The 21,267-nt window shown below is 38.7% G+C and overlaps 1 protein-coding gene and 1 long non-coding RNA gene across 7 annotated transcripts in view; one reads left to right on the forward strand and one right to left on the reverse strand.

The window, feature by feature from the left end:
• The window catches only part of OXR1 (oxidation resistance 1), a 221,272-nt gene that overhangs the window by 71,728 nt on the left and 128,277 nt on the right, over positions 1-21,267 (reverse strand). The window lies entirely within an intron of this gene.
• On the forward strand, positions 1,931-16,835 carry LOC130598627 (uncharacterized). The gene is made up of 3 exons (XR_008972040.1): positions 1,931-2,387; positions 15,700-15,845; positions 15,945-16,835. It is a non-coding gene; the product is annotated as an uncharacterized LOC130598627 (long non-coding RNA).

Below are 21,267 nucleotides of genomic sequence, written 5' to 3' on the forward strand. Positions count from 1 at the left end.
CTGGCCTGTGATATCAGGTGCAGAAACTAGTATCACTGGTAACACAGAGCTTGTAAGTCAGTCACTTAAAACTGGCCCTCCAAAAGAAGGAGCTGACCTCACCTGCTCTTCATATAATCATGGCATGGTTTGGGTTGGAAGCGACCTTAAAGCTCATCTAGTTGCACCCCTGCTGCCATGGGCAGGGACACCTTCCACTAAAGCAGGTTGCTCAAAGCCCTGTCCAGCCTGACCTTGGACACTGCCAAGGATGGGGCAGCCACAGCTTCTCTGGGAAACCTGTGCCAGTGCCTCACCACTCTCATAGTATTTTTTGTTTTTTCCTAATATCTAATCTGAATCTCCCATCTGTCAGTTTAAAGCAATTAACCCCTTGTCCTACATGCTCTTGTTAAAAGTCCCTCTCCAGATTTCTTGTAGGGTTCCCTGTAGACACTGGAAGCTGCTCTAAGATCTCCCCAGAGCCTTCTCTTCTCCAGGCTGAACCACCCCAACTCTCTCAGCCTTTCTTCATAGGAGAGGAGCTCCAGCCCTCTGAGAATCTTCGTGGCCTCCTCTGGACTCACTCCAACACGCCTGTGTTCTTCTTATGTTGGGGGTTCCAGAGCTTGTGCCTGTTCCTGTGCTACCAGTGTCAGCACAAACATTCATTTAGCAGGTTGGTGAACCTGCAGTAAAGGTCACCCATTTAAAAGTATCTTCTAGTTTAGACAGAACTAATTAAACTTTAGTTTGTAAACACCTGTGGAAGCACAACATGCAAAGAAACAAGAGCAGAAGTGGCTGGATGACAGGACAGGAAGGGAGGAAGGTGCAAGCAAGCCTATTTGTATTCAGGGCCAGTGTATGTTAGCTCAAACTGACCGTCCAACTGTGGCACAAATGGAGATGCCTTCCTATTGGTATTACACAGAAATCCACCTTCAGTAGCTGCAGAAATGTCTGACAGAATATATCTGCATTTATGATGCAACACTTAATAACATGTTATGCTAATCTGTTGCTGTAAATAAAAGCACAACCTGGTCTTGTAGCTAGATCCCAAAGTACCAAACCAGAGCAGGGGAGAGTTGCTTGAGCTGCATTCTAAAAGAACTGGTGGTGTAGGGAAGGGAAAACAGGGGTCAGTTGTGGTCAAAAAGAAGAAAAAACACAACAAATTAAGGAAAGAGTATTTCCAAGTCTGACAATTATATATATATATAGAAGTATTTTAAAGGAGAGGAAAATAAAAACACAGCAAGTGGTGCTGACCTGTCATTTCTTTAGGGACAGATTTGTTGCTTATGAAAACAAGTGCAAATTGCAGCAGCTAATGCAGGCAGAATGCCAGCAGATGCTGTGCAAGCTTCCTTAGGTCTTGGCCAGTTTAATGCCTGGTGTACGGGATGTGGGCTTCTTGCAATTCATCTTGCCAAATTTCCAGCACTACCCCAAACAGTTAGCAGAAGTACACCAGGCACTAACACATACCCCTATTTAATTTGGTGAGAAACGAGGTTTGCATATGCTTTCTGAGGTGAGAATCTTGATTTCAGTCATTTGTCAATCAGTGAGTGTTCATTTGTATGTAAGCAACTTATACACAAGTATGTAATTTTGACAGTCTGAACCAAATGCCTCAGTTAAGCTTCCTTACTCATTCTGCAGACACCAGCTCTTCTCAGGTGATGCTAGGAGGATGCTGTATGCCTTTGTTAAGTAGTCTAAATTACCATGTCTGGTCAAGACCTTACCATTTATGTGGTTGCAAAACCCATAAGGAGTGGCTAACATAGGGATTTGAATTAGAACACTTGTAAAAGCCTATCCCCTCCCTCAATTTTTAATGAAACCTATTTTTAATAATGTAAAATAATTCAGGAATTGTTCTTCCTAGTGAAAAAAGAAACTTCTAAGACACAGAAAAACAGACTGCAGTCTGTTTTCTGTGCTGTTTCACTGAAAATTAATTACAATGCAGAATGCACATGCAGCCCTTGAAGGAGAGACTAGAACTAAGGCATGCAGAACTCCCACATTCTCAGGCATATTTCCATATGAACCCACCAATTTGTGTGATGAAGTATGGAAGTACACAGTTCTAGAAGTAAAAATGGTGGCACAAATCTATTTTTGTGATTCAGAAGGTCCAAACAGTTCCAAAGGGCAATTCAGTGTCACTATGTATTTGGGAGTAGTTGAAAAGAGATAACCAGTAGGCGACACTGAGTAAATGGGCCTGTTTAAAGCAGGTTCTTCAGAGAAAACTGTGGCTTAGGTGTGTCTGTCCATACAGGTTTCACAATACCACATCCTCTTTTCAGATCAGACACTCGGCAAGAAGGAAGCTGTCATCTGCATACTAGCCTCAGAAATGCTAAAGCTGGAATTTCAGACTTCACCGGGTAGGGATGTAATTCTGTTTTCACTAACCTGCTCCATGTAAGATTAGAATGAAATGGGGCCAGCCTCTGGCTTGACCACTGATGCTGTTCACTGTCCAGCAGAAAATGTCACATTGAAGGGACAAGACAAAATAAACATGGGCACCAAGGGAATTTGGAGTCCTTGGTTCTGGGCTGCGAAACTTCAAGTATACCTTGTGTTTTGTATCTGATTATTCGTGAAATAACACTGAAACAGACAGGAAGCCACTACAGCATCTTTTTTAGGGGAGTTGCTTTCTCAGTAGAAAACTGAATCAAATTCCTACTTTATTAATATTTCAAATCTGGCTCAATAAATCTTTCATTTCCTTTTGTAGAAGCTGTAGAAAGGTACCACAATTAGATGTTAGGTTTCTCCAGGCTGAGGAGAACATTTGAACCCTGGGCATCTCAGCTGCCCCTTACAATGCATTTAAGCATTGAAACATGCAGTCCTAAGCAGTGTTCCTTAGGTTTAATTTCATAATATTTGACTACCGTAACATTCACTGTGTTTATTTTTTGTCACATCAAATCTAAAGTTTTAGGAGGACAAGCCACTGCTGTCAAATGTCACTGCAACATCTGACTTGTTTGTGCTTTGTCTGTTCTGATATAGGTTGTGGTTACATAAATGTTTTTGTTTGTTAGATTGATACCTAACCTAATCCAAGTCAGACTATTTATATTTGGGAGATCCCAACAAATCCTTGTTACCTTTGAGGATAAAGTAATTTTTTCTTTTTTAGCCAGATTCCAACTCTTCATACCACACTTTAAATTGGAGATTAAATATAGGAATATATACAAATAAAATGCACAATCCAATCTAGGACATTATTGAAACAGGAAAAAAAAAAAGTTAATTCACAAGTGTCCTGTACTGGCACACACAGCATAGTTACAAAAATGCATACTAAGCATATGAAGCTGAATAGAAGTGAGTGAGTGTATTTTACTCCATAAATACACTTAACTGCATCCTGCAGAATAATTTGATCAGATTTCAAAAGCATGCCACAATTTTTTGACACTTGGAGGCATCAAATTTCAGCTGCATATGGTCTGAATTTTCAAATATTCAAACAAATAATAACCTTTGCTGCCTGCAGTTACACATCTTCTCTGAAAAAATGTATCCCAGAGTCACTATCCAACTGTCATTGATGCTATACATTTTTTTTCAGAAAGCTGTGTCAGAATTAGCATTACAAAAATGTGTATTCTAAAGCTAAATCTGTATTTTTTTCCCCCAAAGTATATTTACGGTTAGATGACTAAATGGCACATTCTACAATAACATTATCATGTCAGCATTTGTTAAGCATCAAAGATACCAACACAGAAATTTTCAAATATGGCCTTGAGGATGAAATAATATCATATTGGGACTTTTCTATATTTATGGCAGAACTTTAGTTTCAACTACAATTACATAGCTCTATATATAGACTTCCTTATCAAATAAACATGAAATGACCTCCAGGTCTTCAGTTCATACTTACTTGGTCAGTAGTGGCTTACTATAAACAGAATGTTCTCTTCTGTTCAGGAAATTCTATGAAAATTAATTCGGACCCTAATGGGTATGCATGTGTGCCTGCATATACAGATGCCCATGCAGTTTAAGGATGCTCACTAGGTATAAAACACTACCTGAACAAAATTAATTTTCAGTAGGCACAGATGTCTCCATCTTAATTTCATCATCTTATTGACATTTTGTTCTTTCATCATGTGTTTTGAAACTGGATATGGAAAACACTGACAGTATAAACTGATGACTCTGTAGTATTTACTAGCTAATCCCATCCTCCACAGAGGCATAAATTATGCAAATAATAAATAATTGCTTACAAAAGGTGATCAGAAAATTTATTATTCCTCAGGTATTTGAATCTAAGGCAAACAGTCTTGACTATATACTTGCTTTATAACTGTAACTATTCTTTCCTTAACACTCATTAAATGCTTATCATGTTGTTAATGTACTGTATTCCTGTAAGAAGGTTACTTATACTTGCTCAGAAACAATAGAACTGGATTCCAATTCATAATAGACATTCTTACATTGCCAGACTGGTTCATAATAAAATAGAATGTCCCTCTGGTAGGATAGAGTTGTTAAAATTCAGTTCTGCCATTGTCCTGGGTTCAGCCATTTCTGAATACTAAGCAATCGTATTACAATTGAGATTTCAACTCAAAGCATTGATACAGTTCATTAAAACAAAAAATGACTGGTTTTGATCAGTATCTTGCCACCTCATGACCACGATGTGTGACTTGCGGGTATTCCTCATAGTTATAGCAAGACCCACATACTTTAGAAAGCCTTAGTCCTGTCTTGGGGCTGGGGGGGGAAACTCACATTAATAAACACTTGAAGTGACTCTACATGATCATAAAGGTTCAGTCTGTTCGAAGACATAATCGACTGGTCTCACGTGCTCCCATTGTATTCAGTTGGCATCAAATTGTTTTCCAATTCAGGAAACATCATGGCTTTTAGCTACAGGTCATGAGTTTTCATTGCAACCTTTAGACATGAAGATATCCAAGATACAAGGATCCTCTTAATGGATTCAAAGTGATTTTTCTCAGACATCTGGAAAAAGCAGACTTAAGGACAGCTGATGAGCAGCCAAATAATGCCAGTTCTAAGTAGGAATGCCATCTGAAGTACGGTGGTATGTTATAGATAAATGGGTCAAAAATATGATCAGAATTTTATCAGGAGCCAGAATAAAGCTAATGGCAACAGCTGATCCTTCTGGTTCCAGTTCTATTCTTGTGACAAGAATTACCAATTTTCTATTTTATTTACTCCAGTTTAGGCAGTGCATTCTAGGATTAAGGATTAGTTAAAAAAAAAAGAGCAAATTCTGTTCCATCCTTTGCTGCCTGTTTTGTGGTGGTTCTCCTTAAGTAAAGTGTATGAAAGCCTTTTGTACATACCTTTTCCTGAGCCATCTAAATCTGTGCAGGACATTCCTGAAATTTTCTTTTGAATGAAAACCAAGAGGGAGTATGTTGATCTTATTAGAAGTGAGTTCTGCTTTTTCTTTAAATCTTGCTTCTTCAGGAACATCTGGTCCCTGTCTCCTTCCCTCCCCCACTGGTACCACATCAGAAACATATGCCTGATTAATTTGCTCCCATAGTATCATGTAGAAAACCTGTGGATGGTTACTCACTCTGTCCTTTTGGAGATAATTACTACAGTTTATCCTAAAAAAATCAAATACATCACTTCTAGGTAGCAAAATCATTTGAATGCTGTCCATTACTATATTCTTTCTGAATTAAGAAACCGTATCCTATACACACTAGGTTTAAACCTGAGATTTAGCAGCTTAACTCTCACCTCTGTCTTTGATTACTGTCACAGTTATCCCCAGAAACAATTTGAAGTCTGTTGTCTCTCTTGCATTCAGCTGCATTTAGCTGCAATGCTGTATACACACCATTGAGAACCCATGCACATAACACAGCTTTAAAGACCCTGTTTGCCTTTCTGATTAATTTCCTTCTATGTGTTTAGATGGGCTCTTCTGTAGGCTTCATTTAAAATGCTTAATGGCATTATCTCCCCATCTTCCTCATGTTTCGTCTGAGAATGAAATACTGTGTACACATACTGTATACAAAATCCCAAATACAAATGATGGGTAATTAATGGTTATCTGTCAAGTTTTTTTACTCCAGTGCTTCAGGATCAAGACTCAGAATTGGTAGGTGATTTGGCTGGCAGTGGTTAAGTGTGAAGCACTAGTGACATGCTTATCATCAAGGAAACAGGTTGCTATGTTTTATATAAGTCGGAAGCTTACTTCTCCCAAATATTGGTCCTAATGTTAATGAATTATACTAGTTCCAGGTTGGAAATATATAGAACATGCTGGTTTAGCCATAAACCTTAGTCAGGCCAACAAACCTTGGTGAATGGAAAGGTGATGATTAGAATAGAAGGGATAAAAAAAGCCTATTATTTAGCTTTGATCTGTTTTCTTACAAAATACAAAGGGAAAAAAATCAGATATTTGAATAATGATGGAATTTGCCTCTTAAATTCATACAAATCTGATGTTGCAGTCCTGCACGGGTTATAGCTTACTGCTTAAGGCTACTGAAGTAAGATGTGCTTTCTAGTAGCACAATAACCTAACTGTAGTGTAGTGCAACTGTCTCATTTTTGTTCCAAAAGCTATAGTGATTGGTCCAGCTAATCAGCTGGGCTGGGTGAACGGATGCAGAAATAAGGTAGTGGTGTTGAGTGCTGAGATGTTGATGCTGTTGCAGGAAACCAGGGCCACATAAGTAAGTCTCACTCTGCATAAAATGCAATTGCTTAATTTTTATTAGTAATCTACCATAATACTTATTGATTATAAAGACTCAGTTCTTCTTAAATATAGAGTATTAAATATGCTGTTGTGGTCTTTCTCATCTGTCTCTTCAAGCACCAAAATTACAGCTATTCATTTTAAAGTTCAGGAGTGCCAACAGATTCTTAATTGCTGTAATTAAATCTAATCTTTATTAGGAGCCTGAAAGCAATTTGAAAAAAAAAAACAACTTTAATGTTTTAGACTTGTTTTATATCCCCCATAACTTTGGGGGTTTTTGCACAGAAAGCTTTGCTGGATTCTGTGGCAGTAAAGGACCTCTGGTGTTACTCAAGACTTCATGAAGGAATTAAATTGTAATAATAGAATTAGAGGACATCTGGATAAGTAAAATAGCAAAGTATCAACAAAACTGTTAAGTCTTCATTTGTAAATCTGTAGTTCTTTGAAGGAGTCAATAAGCGTATGGATAAGAATAATCAATTTATAGCAGTGTACTTATATTTTCAGATAGCTTTTTCATGTCCCTCACCAAGGAAATGAAGCTGTTGTAGGACGAGAGGACTCATCATTTAATATCCTTTAAAGTACACAAGCAAGAATCAGATTTCATGACAGAGGAAGAATGATTATCAGTGCAGCCCAACAGAGATCAATGATTTTCAACTTTCTGGATTATTAGTCTAAAAGGAGAGAACAAGAAGATGCTGGAGTTTGCCGATGATACAAAATTATGTGGGAAAGTCAAATCTACTGGAAAAAAGTTTAAAATTGTTCCATAATACAGATCATAAAAAAAGGCAGGTGAAATTCACTGTTTATAAATGCAGAGCAAAGACAAGCTTTCCTGAGTGCATAACTATGTTTATACATATACATAGTGATGAGCTTTAAATGAGCTATTACCATCCAGTAAAGAGATGGATGAAAATGTCAGTCAACAAATAGCTGAAAAGCCAAATAAATATGAATTATTAGAAAAATATAGTTACACTACTCTTCAAATTCTTGTCATGAATATAGAGTACTGCTGCTCACCCTGTTTCAAAAAACAGAAGATGCATTGTACCCAGACATTTTGCAGAAAAAAAGCAGCAAAAGCATTAAGCTGCTTCTCGCTAGGAAAGCAGATTAAAAAATATGATGTGGGTAAGTAGAAAATAGAGAAAAACTATTCACTGTTTGTTATGATAAGAGAAGTAGGGGCACCTAATGAAATTACTAATAAGATTTAAAGAAAAAGAAACATTGGAATTAGATGATCTTAAGGTCATTTCCAACCCTAACCATTCTATGGTTCTATGATATCTGAATCACAGAATTCATTACCACAGGATTTTCTGTAAGCCAAAACTATGAATGCTTCAGAAAGCAGTCATAAAAGTTCATAAAATGGGTCATCAAGACCCATTAAGCACAAGAATGCAGATACATACTCTGCTTTGTGGAGTCCCTGTGCCACCAACTGCCTAAAGCTCAGAGGAAATACCAGCAAGGTGTCTTTCCATACTTGTCGTCTTATGTATTCTTTCCCTAATTGCCCCCTGCTGCTGGCTGCTGTGGGAAATAGGACACTAGGCTGGATGTGAGTAAAACACTACCTGTGCCTTATTCTGCCTGGCCATTCTGATGTTAGGACTTGGCATGACACCTCTCTTTGGTCCCCTTGTTCTGGGTCCAGAAGTCCTCCACAAGTTCTTGGGTCATTTGCAGTGTGAAGGGGGTGACCTCTACAGACTGAGTGAGCTCAGAAGAACAGGTCTGGGGACTTGGAGAGATATGAGACACCTCAATTGCTACAGATTTTGAAGCACAAATGGAGAAATGTTATTACTTTGCCTTCATTTCACTCCCTGTTTTGATCTCTTGAAGTGAACAGGAGTTGGTGTAGCTTCTCCATATCAGTTCTCTTATCCAGAAAATCAAGACATCTCACCAACTGCCGATGTTGGTGACCTCGTTTAAGGAAGAGTCATGAACATTTGTGGGGCTGGCAAAGTCAGGAACCTGCATGGAAAAGAATCCAAATGAATTGTCAGGAAATTCTCAAATGTCTAAGCATTAAGAGCTCTTAAGTTGTGCTCTACATAGGAGACCAAACGTAGAAGAAAGAACTGAATGACGACCACCAAACAGCCTGGGTGGCTGTAGACTGGCCTGGGAAGCAAACTGTGACTCTGAAAGGGCAGAGAACATGTCCTACCACAGCTCTGGATTTAGCACAACAAAAGTCCCTCTGTGCTGTCTCAGCTGAGCTGCGGAGCTTGCTGGCAGGCAGGGCGAGGAGCCTGCCCACGCCCTGGCTCTGCAGATGCAGCTCCACGCTCTCTAATGCAAATAGTTGGCACATGAGTTTCACAGCGCTGTTCTTCCGTGTGCAGGCACAGCAGAAGTGATTCTTTGGTTTTCAAAAATTAACGTGAATCTTCAGAATTCACAGCTTTCAGGAAAAGAGATCATATTTATTTATTTATTTTGTAATCCAAAATAATACTTGATTGTCATGCAAAGTTATTGTCGGGAATGGAAGAGCTATTGCAATTGAGAGTTGAAGTGGCCCACAGAGAGTGTTTCTGAGAAAAGCCTGTAACCTGGTATTTCATTTTTTCATAAAATGAACCTGGAAACAGTCTGTCAAGTGTAATGTCTACTTATGTATGACTTAGCAAACAGAATGCGATACTTTACCAGAAGACAGGAGCAGCAGTACCCAAGATTTGCTTACCAAAGTCCTACAGACGCATCAGAATCAGGTCTCTAACGGGCTACAAAATTCCTGCTTGCAAAATGTACAAGATGGAGCTAAAATAAGTTTAAAACACAAGTCAGAGGGGAGATACTCCTGCTATTGATGCACTGTGCAAAGCACTAGGAGCTGTTACTTTGCCTTCTTTGGCCAAGCACAGAGACTATGAGCATGACCACAGTTGCCCCCACCCCCAGTTGTGTTCCACACCCAAACAGAGAGAAATCTGAGGACTGTGCCAAACAGCTATGATCACTTGTGACTTAAGCTGCCAACACTCAGGTGTCCTGATTGCTCAGCACTTGGAGAAATTGCCTTCGCACTATGCTTTATTTTCTCTGGGTTTGGTTCAACTACCAGCTGTATCAACTGGTAGAAGGCCACATTTTACCTTACCTCTCTGACTGGTACTATGTTTTCTCTCTTGACACACTTTTTGCTAATGGGACAGTATGGTATATATGGACAGTACTGGCTGGGTTTTTAGAGTATTTTTCTGATAGCTCAGCAGTGCAGTGCTACTGGGGTGACAGCACAGAACTACCCCTTGCAGATCCTACAGGAGAACACAGGAATCAGATAGTGAATTGTCAGAATGAATAAGGTATGTTTATAAATACCTTATAAATACTGTTTTCAACACTTCTAGGAAAAGTGAGGGGAGGCAGAGAATTTGTATTTGTTTGGCATTGAGATTGAATTCAGATCTTTAAAATGCACACATATAAAACAAACCATTGGCCCAAACAATTCATATGCTAAGCAGATTCCTGCAAATTGAAGTCATCATGATTTTCTGATGCCCAAATCATTGTAATGATTTTGCTTCAAAGGTGAATACAGACATCGCAGGTGCAATTTGGTAGATGCATAACAGTCACTCACCAACAAATATTTTAAATTCTTAGTATCCTCCATGTTTCCCATGTCTCTAGATTAAGATGATTATTATGTTTTGCATGTACTGCCTTATTGACTATTAGACTTCATTTGTATTTTTAAGGGCACTGTATTTCCTCTGTTGCTTATGAAATTCAACTGACAGAAGCCTTAATAAATATAAATGCTGTTTTCACATGGTGCACATTTTCCATTTGTACCTAATGAGCAGTTCTTAAATTAAGGTATGCTTCTCTAAAGAATTCTTTCAGCCTCAGTAACATAAAGTGTCCAGGCTTTTTACTATGTAATTTGTATTCAGCATTCTCTTCATAAGGACATCAAACTCAACACCATTTCTGACATGAAATATTTTATTTCAGCCTATTACTCTTTTAGTATCAAATGTATTCTGTTTTTATAAGTCACAGAAAAACAGTATTCTTTCAAATGAGAAGTACAGTAAGTTTTACACTGAATACTATTGCCTATCCTTATTTTCTGTGAAGACTAGTGTTTTGCCTTTACTTTTTAAAGCCAGCAGGTAGAAAACAAGACAGCAAAAAGTCTGATTTTATGAAGTGTGCTTTATATGTTTTTTTATGAATGCAGTGTTTACTTATGACATCAGAAATGTTCAGGTCAATTAGGACTTGTAGACAGCACACTACAATTCACTATTTCTCAACAGACTTCACATTTAATATTACTTTTATAGGGCATGATGACATCAGGGAGCACAAGCATTCACTTTCCAAGGTTATTTAGGCTGGATGACACAAGGACTTGCTGGTACCACAAACATTCCCCACCCCTCCTACATGGATTGCATGTAAGCCTGCAAAACAAGCTTGCAAGTGCTGCAGGGCCCTGGATGAGTGATTTGGCAGATGCTTAGAAAAGATTTTTACTCAATGAAGTAGCAGAGAAGAGTAAGCCTTTAGTGGTGATATAAACAAGGATTCAGGAGCAATGTAATGGTCTGTGGTCACCGCAACTAAGTGCTGCCCATGACACACTATGACCAAATGGCCTGGATGTGGAAGCTGTCTTTCCATTTTGCAAACTGGTTGTCTTGACTCAGGACAATGGTGTCTCAGTCAACGAACCAGCATCACAGAATGACTAGACCAGACAACATGTGCTGGGAAACACAATATATTATACATACTTGATATCCACTGCGGTGTTTTGACTGTTTAAATGCTTTTCCATTAATTTGAATAGCAAGATATTTCTTCAAGTATCAGCATTATTACCCTAAAGAAAAAGAATTAGGAACAGAAATTGTGTGCAGCTTGCACAATCACACAAGTCTTAGAGGGCAGACTGCCATGGCATGTTGCAGATAAGGAAATCTTGCTCAATTTTGTGGTCTGCCATGCCTCTTGCATTTCAAAAAGACATTTTGCATCATTTGAGGGTAAAAATTCTTAGAAATACTAAAAAGCAGAGCAGCTGTGGTTTGGTTTATTGCAAAGCAATATTGTCCTTTCCTCCCCTCAAATAAATTCTCCCCTTAACAAAAACATTCATGTAAGCAGGTATTAGTACCACTACATTCTCTGCCACTCCCCTTTAAATTAACAGACTTTCTAACATTTTTTTAGACTTAGTGTCAAACACTTCAGCTCATCTTGTTCCAACCCCCCTGACATGGGCTGGGCAGGGGCATCTTGCACTAAAACATGTCACCAAAAATTTTGCATATGTTCTGAGGCAATGGAAGGGTAACCATGCTGGCCAGTCAGCCCTGCTGTGAGTCAAAAGGCACTCCATAGAAAAGATATGTTATTGCCATCTACATGTATAATACAGAGAGTTGGATTTCTTTAAGGATCTTCGGACTGATCTCCAGTGTTTGAAAGTACTTTGTTTGTATGGTCTTTGCCTTTTGTTTTCCAGAACTACTTCAACTAGAAAATCCAAATATTAGTCTAAAGCTATCTGCAAGTAGATCCATAGGGATGATCTTCAAATTGTTTTCAGATGATGCTCTTCCTCCGTTCTTTCATACACATAGATGCTCAACCACAACCAAATTTACCTGAGACACTGCTTGTTACATTTACTCTCTGTTACTTGTAGTTACACTGTTTTTAGGAGGGGAAGAAAAGAAGTCAATTTCAGTTGAGTGATCCTGTGAGCCACTTTGTTACAGCAAAGTAGCATGCGATTGATTCAGTTGTACTTTAGTAATTTTCATTCCCTTCACAGTTTCACCTATATAAAACATACAAAATATTTAAACTAGCGCCATTGCACTTCTCTAAATTAAGTTTTCAGATGTTCAGTGGGCTTGTTCTGTAATGAAAAGATGGTGCACTCAGTGAAAAGGTGGCACTGCACACGCTCGCATGGTGCTGGGGAGAGAATGTGATTTCACTAGTAACTGATAAAACTATCACAGCAAGGAATCAGCAGCAAACTGTAAGTGACAAAGTGTTTTCATGTACGATAATAAACAAACTGCAGACTTCCTACCTGAAAATCTTACTCTTTACAGAACCACTGAACAATATTAAAAAGTGTACAATCACAAAATAACTAATTTTCTCTTTTAAAATACTGCTTTCAATTACAACAGATTTACTAGGAAACAGTAATAAACTGCCTGACTCAGTTTTCTCAAGCAGAACCTGTACTGAACAAAATACAGATGCTTTTTAAGATTTATAATGCTAAATGCTTAATTTTTCCTGACCCTTATCTTTTATATCCATGTTGATAAGAACAGTCTCTTTTCTCTTTTCACACATAACCCCTGTCTGAGCTAATAATAATAGTTTTATACAGCTGACGATAGAGGTACACATAAAGTTCAGCTGCATTGAGGAGACACCAAAATGTGTGTTAGCTTAGGAACAAATAGAATTTTTAAAGGCTGGGTTTCTTAAATACTTGGCCTCACTTGATCCCTTTTAATAGGAAGGACTGTGTAGAGTGGGGATACTGGCAGAGAGAAGAAGCTAAGAACCATTTCATTCACAAGAAATGGGAGTTCTGTGGCTTTTTTCCTTACTGTTAAAAAGATTTGACAGAGTGTAAACATTTAAGGTTGTATCTTCCATTACAACCCGTGGCTATTGTTCTGCAGGACAAGGGAAAGAAGAAGTTACTTACCACATCTGATATAATTTTCCAAAGAAAGGACACACCATGATTCACATACTCTGAATGAATTCCTTATATGTACAGGAACAAATCTTGACCTCTAAGAAGGTACAATCTCTGGTGCTAGCTTTACAAATCATATCCTAGAAACTTCTCCAAAGGGCAGTCTCATGCTAGTACATTCCCCCAGTGCAGAAGTACTTGATGGGAGATGGCACTGGTGTAATGGCTTAACACTATGGCACATGAATCTACTGAATGGGCATGGTCAAAAATTAAAAAGATAGTCTGGGCCAATTTCTTCTGGCTTCTTGGGTCACACTCTTAACTCAGCTTTGTTTTGGGGTCAAGACAGAGGTTGTTTGAAGAGCACAGAATGAGATGTTTGGAAAGCACCGAGTGGGGATGGTCGTGGTTTAAACCAGGAGAGACTTTACAGCAGAACCCCTGCTGTAATGCTGTGATGCTACTGCAAGTCCTGCACTTTGCTTCTCTTACTCCACTACAGAATCTTAATTCCAAATGTTAATGAACTGCCTAGTACCCAGGGCAGAAGAGATAATCAAGAGAAAAGTGAAAGGGGAACAATCACTTCTTGTTAATTGTTTTCAGAGCAAACCCTGCATGCAGTAGAATTAATGTAAAGTGTTTGACCAAGATTTGTTCATGCCAGACACACCTTTTCTTGCCTCCTGACTGAACACAGGAAAGTGTGTCTCCCTGAGGGCATTCTGCAGTTTTGAGAAGCAATGTTTTGACAGTGGAAAAGTACAAGTCTAAATATAATACATTTTGTCAAATTTTGTTTAAAAGAATGTTTCAATAGATACCTGTTTAAAACTGTGCCTTGCTATTGGTTCCTATGCAAACACTTTTATTAATGGGGTTTCTGCAAGCATGTAATACCAGTATGCGGCCAAAGAGGGGACTGATTGCTTTGGCAAGTGTTCAGGCCATACAATGGACCTTAGGCTCACATTTATCTTTGTCATAGTCCAAAGTGCAGGAGGTTTTACTTTTTTGTTTCTTACTTTTTGTTTACTCACTGGTTCCTCTTCTCTGGCACATAAGAAACTATGTCCTTGAAAAGCACAAAAAGTACAGTTAGCTACTTTATTTCCAGAGCATTTCTTTCCATGATGGATTCTAACACACAGGGCTCACAGGTTTCTGTTTATACAAAAGGAGGAAAACGTGGTAGTGAGAAGGCAAAAAGGAGACTATACCAAGTCTCTGAGGCATGGAAATTCAGTATCTGAAAATCCACACAGCACTGAAATCACAAATATCAGAGGTGGAGAGTTTTAAGGAGAAAGAGTAGAAATAGTAAAAAGACCACTGTCTCTAGCAGTCTGTGTTCCCTCATTGTACACAGCACTTCATGATACTAGATATTTCATGCATGACCCTGTGAGGGGTAGTGGAGGAATGGGTACAGTTACTGGAAGAGAAGGAAGGAAGCGTTCTTGCAATTTTTATTGGTCTCTTCAAAGGTTTTTCTTAGTGCAAACAAAGAATTCACAGACAGCACTTCATTTTGCCCCCTAAGCAGGAGAAAGTCACCTCTGGGAAACGGCATTCAGAAAATAACAAGCAAGTCAGGTCAGGGTCTCCTCACAAGTAACATCACCTGTTGCGGGAAGCCTATGAAGTGTGGTTCTTCATACTTTACTGAAGCTTGAAGTCCAAACTTTGACTCCTCCTCTGTGACTGCAAGCATGTGTTCTGCCTCATCTGAGTACCTAGAAAATATTTTATTCCTCCCCCCTTCTGTTTTCTGATTTAAAGCTACATATTCTTTGCAGTAAGTTTCTATTCACATTGTATAAACAGCTCTTCAGGCACTGCTGTGATACAGTACATGCCTACTGCAATGAGAATGAGAGAATGATAAGAAAACAAAAATTAGAAAGAGGCAGGGAAAACTAGAGAAGAAAAAATCTCAGCACTGATGAAACATACTATTTTTTTTTCCTTAAAATTGCAGTTAGTTAACTAAGTATTTCATAGCAGTAGACATTAAAGGATATGCAGAACTATGTAAAGAAAGCACATTTAAAAATAGGAGCTGTGGTTCCTGTCAGTTATGATCTTCAATAAAAGCAATAAGCAACCTTTTTGATAACTTTCCAATCCCTGAATTTAAGTCTGCATTTAAGGGGAAGACTGCATTAATTTTAATTAACTTCTAATTTCTATTGAGGATGACTTCAATATAATTGAATCCTTCTCCTGTAATGCATGAAACAGTCCAACAGAGCCTATACTCCAGCAGTAAGAGCAGCATGGCTGTAATGCCAGTGTAACTCTGGTTCTGACAGTCACTTCTGAGTACTCTGGATGAAAGCGGTAAGTTTTCACTGCAATTTTTTTGTGGGCACAATATTGATGCTAGAAGGAAAGTCCATCAGACAAAGTCAGTTTGAACAAAGCATCTTATCTCACAAGGTTGCCAGACCCTGGAACCATATGAAAACACAAGCCAGAAGCTGCAGGCAATGGGAGGAACTCCAGGAGAATCCCCCATCGCTGAGGTGAGTGCCAGTTTGCTATCAACCCTCAGCCCCAGATTTCCCACATCAGACTTTTGCTAATATGCAGATTTTTCACAACCTTGGTCTGTGCATTACAAATCACAGCAAAAGCATTTCAGCTTCACAGATGGTAGGTTTGGTCTTAGGCTGAGAGTACTACAAGTTGTCTTGGAAATTTTAAATCTGGGCTTGCTTTCAAGGGAATCTGAAGTGTTTGTTCCAACAAACACATTAATTTTATTAACTAGCCACACCTCCAATATTAAAACTCAACCCCAGTCTTTATTCTGTGACAGAACGTGCCACTGTTGACATTCTGATTAAATCCAAACATCCTAGAGATGTAAAATGCAAACCATAAGAATACAGAGCTGTAGTAATAAATCTGTAGAGAGGTGAGGAATTCAAAGCCACAAATACAACTTTTCTGATTACATATTGCAATAAAACTATATTTTCTAGAGAGATTATATGCTTGCAGCTATTTGTGACGTTACCAGTAGCACTGTAATCTTTAATTCATATTTACAAACTTGCTATCCTCATTCTCGGTGATTCAGTAAATTGCAAAAGTGTTGGTTTTGTTTTTTAAAAAGCTGTCTCAATAAACCCTAAGATATATTTTAATTCTTTGAAGGTAAATTGAATAATTCTCCAGTGAAAATTTACTGCTTTGACATGGAGAGGAATGAGAAACAGAAGCTTCTCGTTGAAACTTTATGTTAGAAAGCTGGACCTGCCTGAACTTAAATAATTACATTACCTTTCTTGCTCTTGCTGTCTTACCAAGGAAAATAGTTTCAAGTTAATACTGGCTGGACTAGGTGACCTTTAAAGGTCCCCTTCAACCAAAACTATCCTATGGTTCTACAGTAATCCATCACAGACTATCCTAGATTAGAAATGTCCAGTAAATATAATGTATACAGACATCACAATCATTTTTAAGGGAAACTTGCACATACTGGAATGGAACAAAATAATGATACATATATGGTACATCAAGGTTGTTTAGGGAACAAAATAAACACTCCCTCCTGGGAAAGGAGGAAAAACATTTAGAAGATGTTTCCAACATTGCTGCTTGTTATTAAAAAAAGTAAACAGTCATTCAGTAATGCCTCCTTTTGCCCCAAGATCTTCTTTGCCATTTTACGTATCTCTTATAAATGAGTATCATAATAATCAATGCTGAGGTGGTTATATACTCATGCAGATTCATATTTTAATCTCTTTTTTCGTATAGCAGATTGTTGCTGAATATTTAAATAAAATATTTTGAACACTAAACTGTTCTGCCAATCTTTTGTAGTACCTGGAATTCTGGAAATGTGTATTTCAGTATTTTTTTTTCCATTCACAGCTACACAGCTTTATATAGCAGATGAAATTTCTATATAAAACTCTGAAATTCCGGAGATACTCCTGAAATCCTGAAACACAGTCCCAGAGCAAGCTCTGGTTATCATAACTACTTTTATAGAAATTAACTGTGTTTAGACACTTTACAAAAATAGGGTTAAATTCTAAATCACCTCTAGAGATGGCTGAATCTCTACTGTTCTAAGGCTGATTCATTAAGAGCTCCAGTCTGCAGTAATCGACCGACCCACTGTTCTGAAGTATGCCTGCTGGAAATCCTCCTAAAAAGCCACTCACCAGCTGGGAGCAGCTAAAGCACTGTAGCTACTGCTCTGATCCTTTCTGTTCCTCCAGTTTGCTTCAGAGGAAAAAAAAAAAAAACCAAGCCAAAATCAAAGTCAAAACCAAACCTACCTCAAAACCATTATTTAATCTATGAGTTTCTGTCCTTAGTATTTTGTCTAACTTTGTAAACTGTCTTTTGTTATTTTGATTGGCTCCGGGTTATCCCCAGCTTTCCACTTCTGATGTGTTTTATGTCTACATCTTCACCCACATCAAAACAGTGAGATCTAAAAGCACTTTTCAGGGCCACAATCCCCAGGCATCCACATCATACATAAGCCTGGGCTCTCAATAGTGCTAAAAGAAAATCCCAACAGGCGTAAGGGGCTAACTAAGACCTGAGGTCTTAGTGCAGCACTCTCCACTGGATACTCACCTGCAAGCTGGGATAAAAATGTGCCTCAGGGTGCTCCAAGGTAGTGAACCACACAGTACCATGACCCCCACTGTGCTCCCTCAGGGCTCACAAACCTCTGTGTGTAGGAGGGGTCTTGGGAAAAAAAATAATGAAATGGCCCAAGCTTTTCTCCTTGAGTCAGTTTTAGCTGAGGTGGTTAAAATAAAGTTTCTTCAGCTTGTGTTGGACTGTCTTGAAAGCCAGCCCTAGCAGAGCCTGGTTTTAAGCTGGGACAGATGTCCTGCACTGGCCACACATGCTTGGCAGGGCTGGGGACAGGGCCCCTCTGGCAGGCTGATCAGAGGACTCATTACTTCAGTCTTCCTTGGAGGCTGATGCTAAAAATACAGAGTATGGTTTTCTTTGGATGGCTCCTCTGATGATCACGGCCAAATGCTGCCAGAAACATGTGATTTCTTTGGGGGAAAGGTGGGCCTTCTGTAGAGGCCACGAGGCTGATCTTGATACTGTTGATGAATCATATACAAAACAGGATATCACATGTAAAGCAGGCATGATAACAAGAAGATGTTTCCTTTACTGCAAGACTCACCAAGTGGGCTCAAGGCACTGTAACAAGATCTCTAACATGCTCTTCAGAATACATGGCCTGCACAAGAAGCTAGCTGGTAGAATGTGTGATTTGTAGGGACTTATTTTTCATCATGTGTGTTTCCAAAGTTCATACTGAACTGTGACACATTAACATGTAGATGTGGTTCATTTCAGACAAAGCACTTTTAAAAAGGCAGGGCATATACAGCACTCTGCTTTGTGTTCCAGCAAACATCACATGCTTTGGGATTTGACAGTATCAATTTATAATTATATCAGAACTAATTAATTTAGCACATTTAAATGGAGTTCTTCTGCAGGTATTTATGCTACTTAATTAATTCTTTGATAGTCTAAATTTAACTCTTGTTACCCGGTTTTCATGTCTGATCCAGAAAGAAAATAACAGCAACAAGTCTGACAAGATACTAAGTCTACTACAAACATATCTCCTAGTTGCAAAGAACGAGCCTGTGTTCCCCAAATATAGGTGTCTGCGGAACAAAAGCAAAGAGTGAAACTTTTCTTCATGTAAGGAAAATAATTGTCCAAAGAACTCAATATCCTTTAATGGGGTTCACATTTCAAAAAACCTTCTAGAGTCCGTGAAGTTTTAATATCCCAGCACATTGGTCTGTAGTGAACTCCAAGGATATGGGCCATGGGCTGAAGCAAAATTCCACTAAAGCAAATGCAGCATCATGGACTGCACCATTGCAACTCCATGAATATGGAAAGGTGGTAAATTATGCGCACAAAAAAAAAAATTGCAACCCCATGTAATGTTCATTCCCTCTTCTCACAGCTGGGTAACTTCTACAAGCAGCATGCAGAAACTCTGGTTTGCTCTAGCCAAAGGCAATCCTGCCCCCACCTTCTTGCACCTAATATGTCAGTGAATCAACTGCAGTCTCATGAATTAGCACCAATTCCCTCTCCACAGTTTCAACAAACTTCTCAGAGTTACTAATCAGAAAGTAAGTTTTCATTTTCACAGTAAGCAAGTTCACTCCACAGCAAAGTTAGTGTTCCTTTCTGTGAGAATCAAGGTAATAATAGATTTTCTTACATATATATTCACAAAGTTATTGGTAAAGATTTTATTTTGTATCTTGGAAATCCAACAAGTGCTGAGCCAGATGAAACAAAACAGAGAAAGGAGTTAGCAGTACTGAGCTAGTGTTGTCTTGTTCTCTTTACCAATCAAAACCACCACAATAATAAAACAGTCACAGTGTTGCTCTATCTTTACTAACAGACCATTAAAATTGTTGTTAGTGGACTTGCTGACTCTTTGGCAGGGCAGGCTGCAAACTGCTTTTATGTGCACTTATTGAATCATTTCCCAAGTTTTTTAACGATAAAACATGTTCAGGCTCATTTAGACACAAACATCCATAAAGCAGAGTTCAACCTTTTAATAACAGATGCATAACGTTGTCTTCCTTCAACCAAAAAGGTCCTTGATTTTAAAGGCAGCCAATTCCTTGTGATTTTACTGAAGAGAAACATGCAGCTCTCCTGCCCACTTACGACTGAATGATAAATTACATTCAAATGTCTGAAATTTTCCACACAGCTCTTTTGTTTCGGCTAAAGTAAAACAAATTCATTTTTTACAATCTTTGCATCCTGCAGTATAAATTACAGCAAAAAAATAGTGTTGTCCTGTTTCTTTATTCCTTAGAGGAATGACCTTTTGTTTCTCTCGAGAGTCCAGCATAATGTAGTAAACCTCTTACTTACGGTACAAGTATTTTCAGTGTAGCAGTTTCCTTGTAATCATGGGTGTGCTGCCAGCACCAGTGTAGCAGGCAGCGTACTGACAAGGAACCCTTCAGCTGGCCCATCCTTCCCTCAGACTCAGGGCAGGGGCCAGGCACCAGCCTGAGGCACCCAGATACATGTTGGAAGGGATAAGTACAAGCAGTGAAGATGAAGAAGCCCAAGTGAAGATGATGAAGCCCTGGCAAAGGAGAAGGCTCTGAGCAGAGGAGCAGGGTGCACCGTAAGTGCTCTAGTTCTTACCTGCGCCTTAAGTGGTAAAACACAGACTTGCTAAAACAGAGACGCTACTTGCAGTCACCTACTTCTTGTATACTGACTCTATTTGTATTGACTTATGCTCAGATTCTTGTAGAGTTGATCTGAACCAATTTTTGCCATACTGATCTTTGGCTTGATTCTGGACTGACTTACTTGCTTTCTGGAGAGAAGCATACAACACCAGGACAGACCCATTCCTAACTAGAATTTACCAGCTCATACAGTAGCAGAAGCAAGGGATAGAGGTTGGAAAGATGTAGTCATATAGAAATTTGGAAGAATTATATATGATAACAATCTTACTGAATTCTAAAGTGTTCAGCACTGGTTTGATCAGAACCAGCCTCGCCTGAACACACCTCATCACCACCCCATATGATGACCCATATAATTTCTCTGGTAAGTTATCTTGCCTTCATGTATCTGTTTACTTCCCAGAGTTAAAAAGGTGATAATTTCTTCTAATGATTCATTCTCTGTGCCTATCACAAAACACTGTTTTTTTTTCAGTTTTTTTTCTGCATGGCTTTCA

Source organism: Pezoporus wallicus, unplaced genomic scaffold (assembly GCF_028554395.1).
Source record: "Pezoporus wallicus isolate ANWC-B61680 ecotype Strahan unplaced genomic scaffold, APGP_CSIRO_Pwel_v1 contig_3815, whole genome shotgun sequence".
NCBI lineage: Eukaryota > Metazoa > Chordata > Aves > Psittaciformes > Psittacidae > Pezoporus > Pezoporus wallicus.